The sequence below is a fragment of the Spinacia oleracea genome, chromosome 4 (genome assembly GCF_020520425.1).
Source record: "Spinacia oleracea cultivar Varoflay chromosome 4, BTI_SOV_V1, whole genome shotgun sequence".
In the NCBI taxonomy this organism is placed as follows: domain Eukaryota; kingdom Viridiplantae; phylum Streptophyta; class Magnoliopsida; order Caryophyllales; family Amaranthaceae; genus Spinacia; species Spinacia oleracea.
Window position 1 is genome coordinate 119,979,701 of NC_079490.1, and position 16,952 is coordinate 119,996,652.

Below are 16,952 nucleotides of genomic sequence, written 5' to 3' on the forward strand. Positions count from 1 at the left end.
ACACTTATTATTAAGAAGTAGCTTGGCGTTCGAATCACAAATACAATATTACAATTTCAATACCGCACTTTCAATATCGCACCCTTTACTCGCCTTTCCAAGGCGATGTGGTTTTGTACGCATTTCAATAACTCTTTTTCTAATTGTGATGATGCTTTATGTGTTTATTGCTTACATCACCCATAATGCTAAATACAACAATGTACAAAAGGTTATAACACGCTTAACAAAGATAATTTTTGGCCAAATCAGCCTTAGGTTCCTTGAATAACTTTAAAGCAAAGTCACCACGTACAAGTAGCAATTTCAATGTTTCTAAATGCATGATTCAACCAACCTAGTGCCATGATTAGGATTTTGCAAAACGATCCTTGTCTTGTGTTTTTTTAATTTTTGTTTCTAAAGCCTACCAAAATAAGTGGTTCGTTCCCGTACCCGAATGTAACACCCTAATAATTCCTTGCTTTTATAAAACCATTTTCCAACTCAAAATAAAGGAATTACTAAAGTATTACCGCCACCGTGATAACGGTTAAGGCTAGTACCAGAATTACGCAACGGAATTTAATGTCAATTAAGTTTCAAACAACATAAATAATAATTATTGAGGCCTCCTACAAGTTGGAACCATAACGGCCCAAAAACCAAAGTATTAAAATTCAACAAAACCCAAAACATGCATATAGTATATTTCAAAATAGTTTTAAAGTAAGAAAGAATGCAATTCTCTCAATCATCCCAAGCCACATGATTTTGATCGTACTTCGACCTACCAACCTGCTATATTATTTTACTCCCCAACAATGCAAGTGCAAATGATGGATCATCATAGGGTCATTAAGGCAAAGGCCATGACCAAATGACACAAAGCACGTAGTCAGCAAAAGTTGAGTACTTACAAGGCCAGATTGAAATAAAACTACAAACATGCATCACTCGCTAAGTACTAATCAACATGCAAAAGCCATTTAATAATCAACAAGTAAATCATGAATACAAGACTCGACTCTTGACTCGACCCCTTGACTCACAATTTAATTAGAATAAGCTTCGAACGGGCCAAAAGAATATTCCATAAAGGAATGGTGTTGGGAGTCCACCAAACACCATAATAATAATAAAATATCGGACCATACCGACGGAATTCCAGCACATAAATTAAATGAAACAACGTCTTGCATCATTAGTAGCAGAACGAGTTTTCCAGCAAGTCTCCCCCCATTGTTCATACTCAAGGTATATACGTTCTAAGATTTTGAAGCTTGTTCTGGTTGCACTTTACGTTTATTAATATTTTATTAATGGTGAACTCGAGACTCGATCACACATACATACATACATACAATTAATAAACGACAACCAAAACAATTCATTTTAATTCCTTTAGGACTTGTGATCAATAAATCAAGACGTATTGAAATTACTACCAAGTTCCTTCTCACAAAATTGAGATTCCACATCATGCCTGTTAACATGAGGGTTGTTGCCTTGCACGACAAATCCTAATTCATTTCATATAAAATATTCCCAACTGAACCCTACATGTGCGGTGGCTTGTGAGCTATCCCTTCACATGTGGTAAAATAAATAGTACAATGTGGTACGAATAATTGGCTCAAAAGTATGCTAGACATCCCGTACAATAGCATAACAATAAATAATTCATCCCTTGCATGTGAAACAAACCATACATGCATAAATATTGAACAACATGATTGACAATGAAATCCATACTCATAATAATCCCAACATGCTTGTTCAGCCAATAAATCAATAATTCCAATCTAATAATCCACATGATCGTTCACCAAAGCAAATATGAATCCACCAAGTTCACATAATATAGTTCACATCAATAACAATCATGTTATATCCCTTGACAAATAATGTGGTCGCCCTAGACTTGTACGTACCTTGAATACCTAAGCGTAGGGGCCACTTTGCAAAATGATCACTTACTTAGAAATCACCTCCTATCATCAAAATAATGATACTTTAATTTTTTCCATGTTCATTAAATTTCCAGCAACTTTATAAAATATAAAACCTTGTTAATAATTAGAATTCAATCGTTCTTTAATAAAATAATCGTCTCAATTTGCAAAACTAATCCCTAGTATGAAAACATACTTTTTCCACCCTTAAAATCAATAAAAATCAACACTTTAGACCTATTTGTAAATCTGAAAATATAATTGATTATCATAATTAAATTAATCACCTAATTATTCTAATCAATTGACCCATTAGGTCTAGGTTAAAGCCCTAACTTGAATTTCCCAATAAAACCAATTTAACATCATAAAAATCAATTCTTTATTACATAAACAAATCTGAAAATTCATACTTAATTTAATAATTAAAATACGCCTCATGAATCAAAACATATAAATCCTCCTAATACGGTGTTCATAACCAATTCCCAGCATTTTAATTATTCAAAACAATAATAATAATGTAATTTGAAATACGAAATTGAAATAAAATAGATTGAGGAAAATAGGATTATACCAATCCGGCCTATAGCATGGAACAACCACGAAATAATTGTGATTGGGCGAAAGAATTGAACGAACGAAATAAAACAACACACACACACACACACACTTCGTGTGTGTGCGCGCGGCAGAGGGGCGACGAGCAAGGCATAGCGCGCTGGGCGCAAGAGAGTGAGGGCGAGAGGTGTGCGCGTGTGGCTGGGAGTGAGAAGCAGCAGCGCACATCAGCACAGCGAGGGCGAGAGAGAGTGTGGACGACGAGGGTAAGCGATGGGCGAGCACGAGGGCACGAGCACACGAGTGTTGTGCGGTGCGGGTGAGGAGCCGGCACAAAGGGGAGAGGAGAGGAAGAGTGTGGGGTAAGCAAGAGAGGAAAGGCTTAATGAAAAATAAGGGGATCATTAATGAGGAGAGTCCTATTTATAGGCTCTCATATCCCTAGTGGGCTAGGCTTGGAAATTTGACATTGGGCTTAGCGTTTAAATGATTGGGCTAGTCTTAAGCTTAGAATTAAATTCTTTTGATTGGGCTCGATTAATAAAACGAGTTGGACTTTTCATTTAAAACCCAAACCTTTAAAATTACTTGCGACCCATTAAATTTCCCGACTCGAAAATTAAATTCGTTTCGTAATTAAATAATATAATAAATATTCTAATTAATTAAAACACATTTAAATAATATTTAAATGCGAAATAAAGTCTAAAAATCATAAAATGCTTTATAAATATAATAAAATATATTTATCGCTACCAGAAAAATCATGTACAGAGGCAACACATAATTGCCTCTAAAAACAGGGATGTAGCCTCTATTGCCTTTTTGAAGCAAAATAGTGGATGCCTTTAATAAGTCTGTCGCTAATTAATGGTTGCCTCAAAAAGCCCATTTTCGAGGCAATATAACACGTTGCTTCTAAAAGCACATACATTTAGAGGCAACCATATATCTTTGCCTCAAAATATAATTAGAGGCAATATAAAATTGCTTCTAGAAGTCGCATATATTTAGCGGCAACCATATAATGTTGCCTCGAAATATAGTTAGATGCAATGTTAAAGTTGTCTCTAAAAGCCACATATATTTAGGGGCAACCATATCATTTTGCCTCGAAATGTAATTAGAAGCCATATAAAAGGTTGCCTCTAAAATCCACATATATTTAGGGGCAATCATATGATTTTTCCTCGAAATATAATTACAGGCAATATATAAAGTTGTTTCTAAAATACACATATATTTAGTGGAAACCATATAATTTTGAATCGAAATATAATTAAAGGCAACATAAAGAATTGCCTCTAAAGCAACATGTTTAGGGACAACAATATAATTTTGCCTAAATGTAATTAATGGCAATATCCTATTTTTCAAATAATGATATTTAGATGCAATTGAGACTATCATGAAACATTTTTATAGCCACAGATATAATCTAGCGTATTATTTATTACATTTTTCAAGCACGGTCACCTATAAGCTTATTTTTTGGTACAAGCTCAACCAAATAAAACACCCTAGGCCTTGCAACAACCTGCAAGCCCAAAAACTACATAAAACTAAGCTAGCAAACCAAACTATAAAAACAATACCAAAAAACCACAAAATTCCAATGTCAACCCAAGTCGGTCTAAAATCGCTTTAACTGACCACACCACATGCTACATGTAACTCTTCTTCATTTCCATCCACCTTCAGGCTTCAAGAAAAGTAACAGCAATGTTGTTGAGCACACTGCAAGTCACACATCAACAAAATGTATATCAGCAGGACAACAATTAGAACAGCAACAGAGCACCGAGAGCAGCACAACACAATCACAACTTCTGCAACTCAGACTCAGATCAGAGACACCTAAGCAAACTAAACAAGACATACAACAACATAAAATAAACAAGCGCGCAATCAATCACCAGCAGAAAAAAAAAACAAATTTTAAACTTTAACATAGATTATCAATATTAAAAAAGAACCCATGTAATTGTTTTTTAATTTGTACTTTTATCAAATAATCCCTCAAAATGTTTACCAAGAAATAATAGATGTTCTGTATTTTTCCCTAGATAGCAAACAAGTCAAGCTAGGTTCACTAACATAAATAGCCAAATAACTAATTTAAGTTGCTTTATGAGATATATTCATGATCTTTCCCATTTAGCTTCTCAAAGAAACTTCATAGCCTTCATCATGACTAACTCTCAACTACAAGAAAAGGTCAGCATTTGGTACCTTGTTGTTGTAGTTAGCTTACCGTCTTCAATTACCCTGTTCACAAGCAATACAATCCTTCCTTGAACCTTGAACCTGCAATATCCAACGAAAATATAAACATGGGGCCAAAAAAAGATATCTAAACCATTATAAGGAGTTCAGACAGCGTTTTCAGTAAGATAACTAAAAGTGTCAATCACTTGAAATTTCAATAATAGAAGGAAGAGAAGGATATGAGTAAACAAGTTTACTATACTAACTCTTTTACCATACCAGATGGGGCTATAGTGAAACTGAGATAAAAAATGATAGCAAGACCCATTTAAAGAAGATACACCTTACCCTCTAACAAGGGAAGGAAACAAAGAAGACATAACAACGAAAATGATACAATAGATAATTCCCACCATAAAGTCCCCGTAGTATAGTAAATAATATATGATATTCCAGCTACAATCCTGCTTTTGTAGATTACAAAACTAAGAAATAAGTTAATAGAAGACATACATTATATTATTACTCCGTAAAGGATTTGTAAACAACAGAAGGCTACTACAACGAAAGTAGAAAATTAAAGGTAAACCAATTGGTATAAAGGTAATACTCATGGATGATTATTCTAATTCTATGAAGACGATAAAGGTTGTGGACTGGGCATATATATCATGTATTACCTTCTTGAGATGTTTGAGTCAGTCTTCATAAGGTGATTTATGAGTCTTCTGATTCTCGTTCTGCCCCACACAAGAGACTACTTCAATCTTGCTAATTCAGATACTGGATTGACAAGATCCAAGGTTGTAAAAAACAAGAAGACCACTTAAATAAAGGGAAGTAAGAAAATCTTAGACTATATAACTTTTTAAAGTTATCAAAAACCACATTATATTGTGTCTAAACATGTTCCACCCTCAACGTATATACATAAAAGATTCTGACTTTTTGGTGCTTTTAGAGAATGGTGAATTAATACAATAACTTCTATTTACCTTAGTGTGATAACTCATGTTTTTCATTTCATACCTCAGAGCAATTACAAGTGTGCAAGAAGAAAATGGAAGCCAATATGAAAATGTGCGAACAATAGCTAGGCAATGTTGTGAGCAATCAAGGTAAAGCTAAATAGGATTACAGTCTCAAAAATATAGCTAACATGAGCACAAGAACAGTTTTATAATCCCAAGACAGTAGAACAAAATAGTATACACAGAAGCTTCAAAAGAAACTCCCGAATCAGTTTAAAACAATGGAATCTAGAGGAGTTTTATTACATATGAATCACCAGAGAAAGACTAGAACATGGATATTCATAAAACTCAAATCATACGAATTTCTTAATTAAGAAACCTTAATTTAAGCCTTGTAACCACACACAAAAATTCCAATTGTAATCGATTAATAATTTAAACTGTAACTTAAACTATGAAATTAAAGACAAATTCGAAGAGAACATACCAAATAACCGTTCTTGTCGCCAATTCAAGACGCCAATCGCAATTTTTCTTACTTCCAATTCAGAGACCCAATTGCCATTTCGCTTGCTTGAAAGAACGACGAGGATGAACGAGGAGAAAGTGTTTAGGGTTTTGGGAGAAAAAATCGTATTAGTGATTTATTGAAACAGTTTACTAAGTTTAGAGGCCCACAAGGCAACAACCATTGCAATATCTGATAAAAAATAAAATAAAATAAAAAATACGGAAATTTCATGAAATGCCCTCGAGTTTTGCCATAATTCACCAAACGCCCATCAAGTTTCAATAATTCATAAAATACCCCTCACAATTCGTACAAATACCCAACATACCCTTACTAATAACGGGCCGTTGGTCCGCCGTTAGCCAAGTTTCCAATTCACCCAAATGCCCCTAGTCTGAAACTTATTTCACCAAATGCCCCTATTATGAAACTTATTTCACCAAATGCCCCAAATTTAAATATAGCTATTATGATGTTCCGACGGCTAGTTTTTGTGTTTGAAAACTGGTTCTTGGTCATGGTTGGCTATAAAAACCCCTTTGCTGAATGGTTCTTGTATTTTAGATGTTATTTTACTTTACTTTGCTAATTTCATAAGATTTGTGTCATGAGTTTTCTTTCAAAATCATCTTCCACACCCAATGAGTCCACATATATTAGGGTACCTAACAAATTTTGTTATTGTAGTAGGAATGGAGGTTGAAGTGGTGTTCCACAAGCTCTTCTGGATAGCTGCTAATGCTTTTTGGGGTAGTTTTTTGCACATCTGTTTTGATCTTGCACATATTCATTGAGTAGAAAATAACATTAAATGTAGTTGGTGCAAAGATGTTTTGTAAGTGAAGCTAAAAACAGAAATGCTTCCCAGTTTGGTATTTTGTGCAGATTATGCAACATCAATTATTTATGAAATGTGAATTTGTTTCTCATTACTTGTGTTTACTTCATAATTACAAATAGTAAAATTACAAACATCAATATCCCCATTTGTATTACAACTTTGACTACTTTTTGTTGTTGTTTTAGCTTCTTCTTCATTTGCTTCAATTCTTCTTGCATCTTACTGTTTCGCCTGTTTTCAATACTTTCTCCTTCGTCTAAGCTTCCCCCGCATTGTCCTTCGTGTTGTTTCCCCTTGTTTTCTTGCTCAACTACTCCCTTGCACCATCTCAGATCGTTTTAAGGATCACACTTGTAGTACAACCTTTGTGGATTGAGTGTTGTATCAGAGCTTCGAATGACAAATTTCCTACCACAATAACAAAATTTGGTAGGTACTCTAATATATGTGGACTCGACCATTGGGTGTGGATGATGATTTTGAAAGAAAACTCATGACAAAAATCTTATGAAATTAGCAAAGCAAATCAAAATAACATCTAACTTACAAGAACCATTCAGCAAATGGGCTTTTATAGTCAACCGTGACCAACAACTACCCTTCAAACACAAAAACTAGTCGCTGAAACATCAAAATAGCTATATTTAAGTTTGGGGCATTTGGTGAAATAAGTTTCACAATAGGGGCATTTGCTGAAATAAGTTTCAGAATAGGGGCTTTTGGGTGAATTGGAAACTTGGCTAACGGCAGACTAACGGTCCGTTATTAGTAAGGGTATGTTGCGTATTTGTACGAATTGTGAAGGGTATTTTATGAATTATTGAAACTTGATGGGCGTTTGGTGAATTATGGCAAAACTCGGGGGCATTTCATGAAATATCCGTAAAAAATATTGTAATAAAATATGTAAATTAAAAAAAGAATAACCTTTTATAACTGAAAATTTACGAGAAAAGATCTTATATAAGTTTTTGGGTGAAGTTAATTTCAACATAAAATTTATTTTCGTGAGACAGCATGAAACCACTTTCCGTCATTGCCTTTCATTTTTCGGCTATTGACAATCATGTGTAGGGCATGACATCACTTTTGTATGACAAAATATGACTTGGAAGTTCACTCAGTTTTTTCGGATAAGAAAATTCTTCAAACTGTATGACAAGCTACTACTTGTAAGTTCACTCAATTATTTTTGGACTACTTTTTGTCAAAAACTTAAGTAGTTGTTATTGTATCTTTTCTATTTCTTGGATGAATGTGCCTTTGGCCCAAGGGGACTTCAAGCTCTAGGCTTTGTTGGTTTAGGGTCCGGTACTGGCTTTGAGCGGTTGAATTATAGCATCACTTGTAAGTAGTTAGGGAATAGCTTGATTTACTTTATTTGGGATAAAATTATACTTTGTAACTCTGTTGTCTTTCTAGTTTCCCCTTATCTATATCTTTGTCTATTTGATTAAGCTTCTATGTCTGTTTGATATGTCACTTTTTACACAAGTAATTGATTTAAATTGGTTCTTGATTTGTTGATTATGTTTCAGTGGCTTATTCATACTCAAGGCAACATATTTATCCATTGTTTTTAAATAAATAGTTTAGAAAGTTCTTTCAATTTTATTTTTTGGCCAGACACTATGACATATTAGACTCAATCATATTTTGAAATGCAACGAAAATCATGTTGAGATTGAACGATAATAATTTTATTAGTATATTTTCGATTTTGATGTGTTGATGACATTTTATGCACAATAACTCTATATGCAGTACCAGCAAACTTTACTTTTTTAAAATTTTGTGCACGATAGCTCTTATATATGTAGCGTAACTCGTGGCACGGGTGAAGGTTTGTAGTAATGCGTTCAATAAATAAATTCAATCAAAGTTAAAATAAGGTTCTATCAAGTCAATATATAAGTTTCAACAAACTTCAATCAGGTAAACACACGTTTAATCTAACTCTATAGTTTACTCTCTTGCAAGCATGTATGAATAGGTCCAATTAGTTCAATTCAGATCAATCAAGTATTCAAGTTTAATCAGTTTCGATAAGTTCAATTAAGTTTAGGTTTAGGGGTTAGGGTTTAGGGTTTTGGCGTAACTTATTTTTCATTTATTTTAATTATAATAATAAAAAACCTATATCCATGGCTATAAAATTAAATTTCGTATTATTATAAATTAAAATTTAACTGGGAAGTTTCACTCTAAATATAATAAGACATTATTTGGCCAAACTTCTAGAAAATAACTTATGTTATTAATATATCTAAGAAGTATAATTTTTTTTTTTGTTTGTTTGGTCAATTTTTTATTAATAATAATTTCATATTTACAGTCCACTATGTATACCATTTGATATGTTTGTAATGAAGAAAGTACAAAAACATTTTTTTGTATTAGAACCCACATTCTTTATATGAGCTTTTGTCTTTTATGTTTTAATCCATAATAATTAATTTATTTAACTAATTTTAAGGTCAAATAAGTTCCAATAAGTTCAAATAATTTCCTTCCATGTCATATAAGTTTCAACCAAATTGTATAAGTTTACTCTCTTGTAATCAGGACGGATCAAGTCCAATTAGTTTCTATAAATTTCAATCATGTCCAATCAGAACAAATTATATTAAGATTTTTTATGTATTATAATGTGAACATAACCTACACGCTCTTAGTTTAAACAAAGTAATGTGTGAACACTCGGTTGAATACGATATCTCGATTCACCACGTATATCATTAGTTTAAAATCTCGGAAGACTAGATAAACTCGGCACAAAATAAAATATACGAATCGTTTGGTGTAACTTTTTTTTTCATTATTTTAATTATATTAATAACGAGGTCATATTCAATTAGATGACACTAAAATTTGTTTAAAGTAAGAAAACGTTTCGTACTATTTAAAAATAAATAAATTAAGTTGCCCTCAAAACAGAAAAAATAATAAGTTGAAAGTTTTCCTCTAAAAAACAATTTCCCTCTAAAAACAAAATAAATAAAAATTTAAGCGGCATTTTTCAATTTAAGGGGAACTTTTAAGCTGTGAAAAAAACCTCCTTTCAATTTAAGAGTTGCCGTTCATTTCAGTAGCCCCAATTCAAACAGGGGTTTTTCAATAAAAAAACCTAGCCTTGAATTCATTGAAAATTCTTCTGAAGGATCAAACATAGGGTTTCTCTTATTAGTGAAACTCACAATTCTCTTTCTCTTAACAAATAAATATGAATTCGTCAGTATCGATTTCGTCAATGTTCAATTAGGAAGATGAACTTGCGATTGGGGAGCACCAAAATCGAAGTCTTGATGCAGCTGGCAATCAAGAGGTAACTAGTGATCACCTCATTTCTTTGCTTCTATGTTTGTTCTCGTTGATGTAGATTAGAATTATGTTCTATTTTAGGGTTTATGTTAATATCACTATTTGTTTTGATTGCATTATTGTTTTGTTGGATTTATAGATACCCATTTAGATTTAATGGAAAATTATTGAAGAATTTGGGGTCTTTGGAGTTTGGGTTGGAATCTTATAGATATTAGCTGCTGGGTTTTGGTGAACTGGAAGCTATAATCGTCTCAATTCTGGGAAATTTAGCTCAAGAAATGTATATATCAACAATCTATATGAGATGTAGCATCCAGGCCTAGACAAACTTTGAGGCTTCTTGATGTTTTTATCTGTATCTTATCATCTTACACTTAGTTAGTTTCCTGTTTTTCTTTTCATCCCCTGAGCACTTCATCTTCAACACAATACTTAAGGGTTAAAATTGATCAACACATAAAAAGAATTAATGTTTTATTGAGAAGGGAAGATCGTGGAATGATGATAGGCTAGGAACCAAATAATCAGTATCATTGACCTGGAAAGCTGAAGGCTCGCTTTAACTCTTATTTTGCATTTGGTTGCATCTTACATTGTTAACGCTATAGTTTGTTGGAATCAACCTGTTGTTACTATTCAAACCACATTTACATTGTTTATCGAAGGTGGTTAAGTATACATCTTTTAATGGTGATTGAACTTTGAAGCACTTACTAGCTTATTAGGAGCTTGTGGGGTTGGATTGAGCCATTTAGTACCGCAGTTTTCACACCCAAGACGGTGGGAGGCAAGTGAAAGGGTGCCGCAGTTTTCAGATTTTGCTACAAGGGCTAGCCTCCCTGTCTTGCTCAGTCACCTCAGCTTCACAAGCAAATGTAAATTTCTGGTGATCTTAGGCGAGTTTTTGAAGTTGGTCCTGTTTTTAGAGCTGAGGACTCCATTACTCATAGGCATCTCGGCGAGTTTAAGGGTCTTGGCGTGGAAATGAAGATAAAAGTACACTATTCAAAGTTAGAACTTGCTTCTTAGGTATCTTTGTCAAGGTGTATGTATCTCGTATTACTGCAGGTTAAATAACGTTTCTCTTTGTTATTGGAGCTTATATTTATTTATTTTTATATTATTGAATCCTGTTTCCTTGCTCTGATTTTTAAGATCAGGAGTGCCAAAGGCTGGGAGCTCGACTAGGTAAATCTAAACAGAGCTTCAACTTGGAATTTTATGTTCTGAGAGCATTTCATTTGGAGAGAATATTACAACTTTCTTATCACTGGTTCATTTAGTTGCTCTGCTAATCAGTAACAGTTTTAACCTCCAAAATTAACTCGTAAATCTAACTAGGCTAGTCTGCTGTTGTCCTCTTCTTGACCCTTCTACTGTAGACAATTGGATCAACTTTGTGGTTAGGTGGGTTCATCACATTAAACTAATAGAATATTTGAGGCAATAATAGAAGAGATGTTCTAATAGTGATTGTTTTCCCTGTAATATATGTAATCCTAAATTATATATTCATCTAATGAAACGTAATCTGCACTGTTGTTGCTGCTTACTGTTCTTACTCACTGACCTACTGACCTGCAGCTTATTGAGTTAGGTAGAGGATTGTGATATGACAGGGACCCTTCTGCTTTGCTGCTGAATGTTCAGGTTTGGGAAGAGTTGGCTTCGGTTGACTTTTGCTGATTTGCTGAATGTTCAGGTTTTGGGTAGAGTATCATGACACTTTTCTAATAAAAAAAGCCTATTAGCTCAATTGGTAGAGCTTTGTGCAATTGCACAATGATGTAGGTTCAAATCCTACATAGGCTACTATTAGTTTATGATATTATGCTCCTATTGGTTGATCAATTACTTTATTTTATGATACAGGAAGAACACCCCAACTAATCCAAGAAAAATAATAATCAGAAACCTAATTCATGAAAAATAAGTCGAAAAAATGAACAGAACAAATTACAAAACACAGTTATGAGAACAAAATTGGGATAAAACAAAAGAACAATAAAAATCAAAGACTTGACCAATAAATTCGAAGAACAACAAAAACTTGGTGAATTTAAGAAAAAAACTTTGATAAACTTTTTAATTCAAAATCGAATTGATCGAGACAAAAACAACAACAATAAACGAAATTAAAATAACTTACTTGGCAGAAATTTGCGAGAATGAGGAACCAAGATGTGAAGTGAAAAGGTGTGAAGATCCGAAATTGAGAGTTGTGAGAAATCACAAAAGAAGAGAGGTAGGAAGAGAGAGATAGGGAAATGAGGAAGACATTCAAGTGAAATTACAAGAGTACCCTTACTGAAGCGTGTAGGCTTATATCCATTGGATTTGACCGAGATCAACGATCTAGATAAGTTTTCAGTTCTCATTATAGGCATAGGTTCTCATAAGATCTCAATTCTTTTACTATTGCTAAAATAACTCTTTGGGACTATTTAAATTTCACTAATACTTAAAAAGGCTTTTAGATGCTACCTAAACTTTACTAATGCAAAAAAGAACATTTTAAGGCAATCTGAATTTCAGTAATGCTAAAAGGTACTTTAGAAGCAACCACAATATCCGGAGTGCTAACAAAGAACTTTAGGGGCAACATAAATTTCTCTAATGTAAAAGGAACTTTTAGAGCAAATCATAATTTTACTGAAGCTAAAAAAAAAAAGTTGTACAGGAAACCTTTATTTCGTTAATGCTAAAAAATACTTTTTAGGGGCAACTTAAATTTCTCTGATGCTAAAAAAATAAAAAATTAGATGCGACCATTACTTCATTATTGTTAAAAAGTGATTTTTAAGGACAACTTAAATTTCACTGATGCTACAAAAAAAATTTAGATGCAACCATTATTTCATTAATGCTAAAACGTAATTTTTAGGGGCAACTTAAATTTCATTAATGCTAAAAATAATAATTTTGAGGCAACCATTATTTCCTCAATGCTAAAAAGTACATTTTAGGGGCAACTAAAATTTAACCGATGCTAAAAAAAAGTTTAGAGGCAACCATTATTTCAATAATGCTAAAAAAGTACTTTTAGGGGCAACTTAAATTTCATTGATGCTAAAAAATAGGTTTTAGAGGCAACCATTATTTCATTAATGCTAAAAATTACTTTTTAGGGGCAACTTAAAATTTATTGACACTAAAAAAAAGTTTTAGAGGCAACTATTATATCATTAATGCTAAAATGTACTTTTTAGGGGCAACTTAAAATTTATTGATGCTAAAAAATGTTGTAGGGGCAACCATTATTTTATAAATGCTAAAAAGTACTTTTAGGGGCATCCTAAATTTCCTCGACGCTAAAAATAACTTTTAGAGGCTACCATAACTAACTAATGCTAAAAGGCACTTTTAGAGGCCATAAATAATTAATTGCCTCAAGGTGTTGCCTTTATATGTAAATTTTCTTGTACTGTATATTTATTATAAAAATACAAGGTATTATAGTCTACCCTCCTTAAAAGAAGTTTCGTCCCGAAACTTGGGTTCGGAAATCAAAATTCAAACTCAAAACTTGAGACTTATGAGACTTTATGAGACTTTAATGCGTTCATCTGCAAAAAAGTTAAGTTGCTGTACTCTTTACATGATTAAACAAGACAATAATAAGTGCAAATTTAATAGAAAGCACTAAATTGAGCATAAAATAGGGGAAAACAAGGTAAAAAGCGCGAAATTCTACCGCACTCTACCCCCCTAAAAGACACGAGTTACGACCCCGTAACTCAACGAACCTCGGGAAAAACCTCGGGTTATTTCTTTCTCATTTCGTCCTCCGCTTCCCAAGTTGCTTCCTCAGATTCTTTATTAGACCACAATACTTTGACAATTTTCACATCCTTAGTACGTGTACTACGCACTTTACTATCAAGGATTTTGACAGGTCTTTCCTCGAAAGTTAAACTTTGGTCTAATTCTATGGTCTCCGGTTGCTACACATGCGACTTATCCGGAACATACTTCCTCAACTGAGATATGTGGAACACATTATGCACTCTATGCAAGTCCATAGGCAAGGCTAGTCTATAGGATCCTGCACCGCTTGAATTTTCGATTAGATGGTTCGGATTTGGTTCATGGTGTCCTCTATCATTTGAGGTCCCAACACTATGGTTTCACTAATGTCACTCCAACAAAGTGGACTTCTTCACTTCCGTCCATACAGGGCCTCAAATGGTGCCATTCCTATATATACTAGCATGATAACTATTGTTGTATGAAAACTCACTCAAATCTAGGCTATCTTCCCAACTTCCTTGGAAATTGATGAAGCATGCTCGAAGCATATCCTCAAGGGTTTGGATGGTTCTCTCAGTTTGTCCATTTGTGGCTGGGTGGAAGGCTTTACTCATTTTCATTGTCGTATCAAAGCTCTTCCGCACACTTTTCCAGAAATTCGAAAGAAACCTTGAATCCCTATCTGATAGGATATCCTTATGAACTCCATGTAACCTCACAACATTCGTAATGTAAGCTTTAACAAGTTGTTCCAATTTCCAGGTTTCCTTCATTGGTATGAACACTGCCGGCTTGGTCGACCGATCTACCACGACCCAAATTGTATCATTTTCGGTTTTCGACTTAGGCAAACAAGTGACAAAGTCCATTGAAATACAGTCCCATTTCCAGCTTGGAATCTCTAAAGGTTGGACCTTTCCTTGAGGTCTCCTATGTTCTATCTTAACTTTCTGACAAGTCAGGCATCTAGCCACAAATTCAGCCACTTCGTTCTTCATTCTTGGCCACCAATAGATCTTTTTCAAATCGTTATACAACTTGTCACCACCTAGGTGCACAGAATATGGCGTATTGTGCCCTTCTCTCATCAATTTCTCCTTCAATTCACCACAATTTTGAGGCACACACCACCTACCTTTGTACCTCAAACTTCCATCATCGTGGATCTTGAGATCTAATTCCTTTCCTTGCGAAATCTTTTCCTTGATTCGCTCCAGCTTTACATCACCATCCTGATTCTCCTTAATCTCATCAAATATCGACGGCTGGATGGTTAAGGCATTCATGATTCCCTCAAGACATTCACCACTCACTATTTCAAGATTCAAACGCTGCATGTCCTTACACAGCTCGTTAGCAACTACTAACGCATTAACACTATGACTTGATTTCCTACTCAAGGCATCCGCAACTACATTGGCTTTTCCTTACTGAATATCCAAATCCTATCCTTGATTAACTCCAACCACCTTCGTTGGCGCATATTCAAATCCTTCTGTGTGAAAATGTACTTCAAACTCTTACGATCCGTGAATATCCTATATTTCACATCATATAGATAGTGTCTCCATATCTTCAATGCAAACACTATAGAGGCTAGCTCTAAATCATGGGTAGGGTAATTGGATTCATGTGTCTTCAACTGCCTCGACGCATACGCAATAACCTTTCCGTTCTGCATCAATACACACCCTAAACCATTCTTAGAGGCATCACTATATACATCATAGTTACCACTCTCATCTGGCACGGTTAACACCGGCGCGGTTGTCAATCGCGTCTTCAAGGCTTGGAACGCCTCCTCACACTGGTCATTCCATACAAACTTTGCTTCCTTCTTCATCAAGGTTTTCATTGGCTTGGCTATCCTAGAGAAGTCTTGCACAAAGCGTCTATAGTAACCAGCTAATCCCAGAAAACTTCGAATGTCAGTCACACTCTTGGGTGTAGGCCATTCACTAACAGCTTTGATCTTAGCAGGGTCTACTGCCACTCCTTCTTTAGACACAAAATGTCCCAAAAATGCAACCCTTTCCAACCAAAATTCACACTTCGAGGACTTGGCATACAACTGGTTATCTCTCAGCGTACTCAACACATATCTCAAGTGTTCAGCGTGATCCTCTTCACTCTTCGAATACACTAGGATGTCATCTATGAAAACCATTACAAACTTGTCCAAATAGGCATGGAACACACAGTTCATTAAGTCCATAAATATTGCAGGTGCATTGGTTAACCCAAAAGGCATAACGGTGAACTCATAATGTCCGTATCTAGTCCTGAATGCGGTCTTTGGTATATCGTGGTCAGCGATTCTCAATTGATGATAACCTGAGCGCAAATCCATCTTTGAAAACATTCCTGCTCCTTTCAGTTGGTCAAATAGGTCGTCTATCCTAGGCAAAGGATACTTATTCTTGATCGTGACCTTATTGAGCTCCCTGTAGTCTATACAGAGCCGCATACTTCCATCCTTCTTTTTCACAAACAAGACTGGTGCTCCCCAAGGCGATGCACTTGGCCTAATGTAACCTTTCTCTAATAGATCCTCCAATTGGCCTTTCAACTCATTCATTTCTGCTGGAGCCTTTTGATATGGTGCTTTCGAGATAGGCGCGGTTCCAGGCACTAAGTCTAAGGTAAAGTCAATAGGTCGATTGGGAGGCATCCCCGGGATCTCTTCCGGAAACACATCGAGGAATTCATTCACTACCGCAATGTCCTCAGGTTGATCTTTGGTCACATGCTCTAGGTTCCTCACATTGCATAACAAGACTAGGTTCCCTTTACTGACTAGCGTCACGAGTTCCATTGCCGTGCTAATCCCAATGTTCTTAGGTTTACCA

General features: G+C 34.6%; 1 long non-coding RNA gene across 1 annotated transcript; it reads right to left on the reverse strand.

The window, feature by feature from the left end:
* Window positions 1-3,892: 3,892 nt before the first annotated feature.
* LOC110788961 (uncharacterized) lies at window positions 3,893-6,323 on the reverse strand. Its single transcript, XR_002533480.2, has 4 exons — window positions 6,165-6,323; window positions 5,384-5,486; window positions 4,728-4,802; window positions 3,893-4,232 (listed from the first exon to the last, which is right to left on the reverse strand). It is a non-coding gene; the product is annotated as an uncharacterized lncRNA (long non-coding RNA).
* Window positions 6,324-16,952: the final 10,629 nt, after the last annotated feature.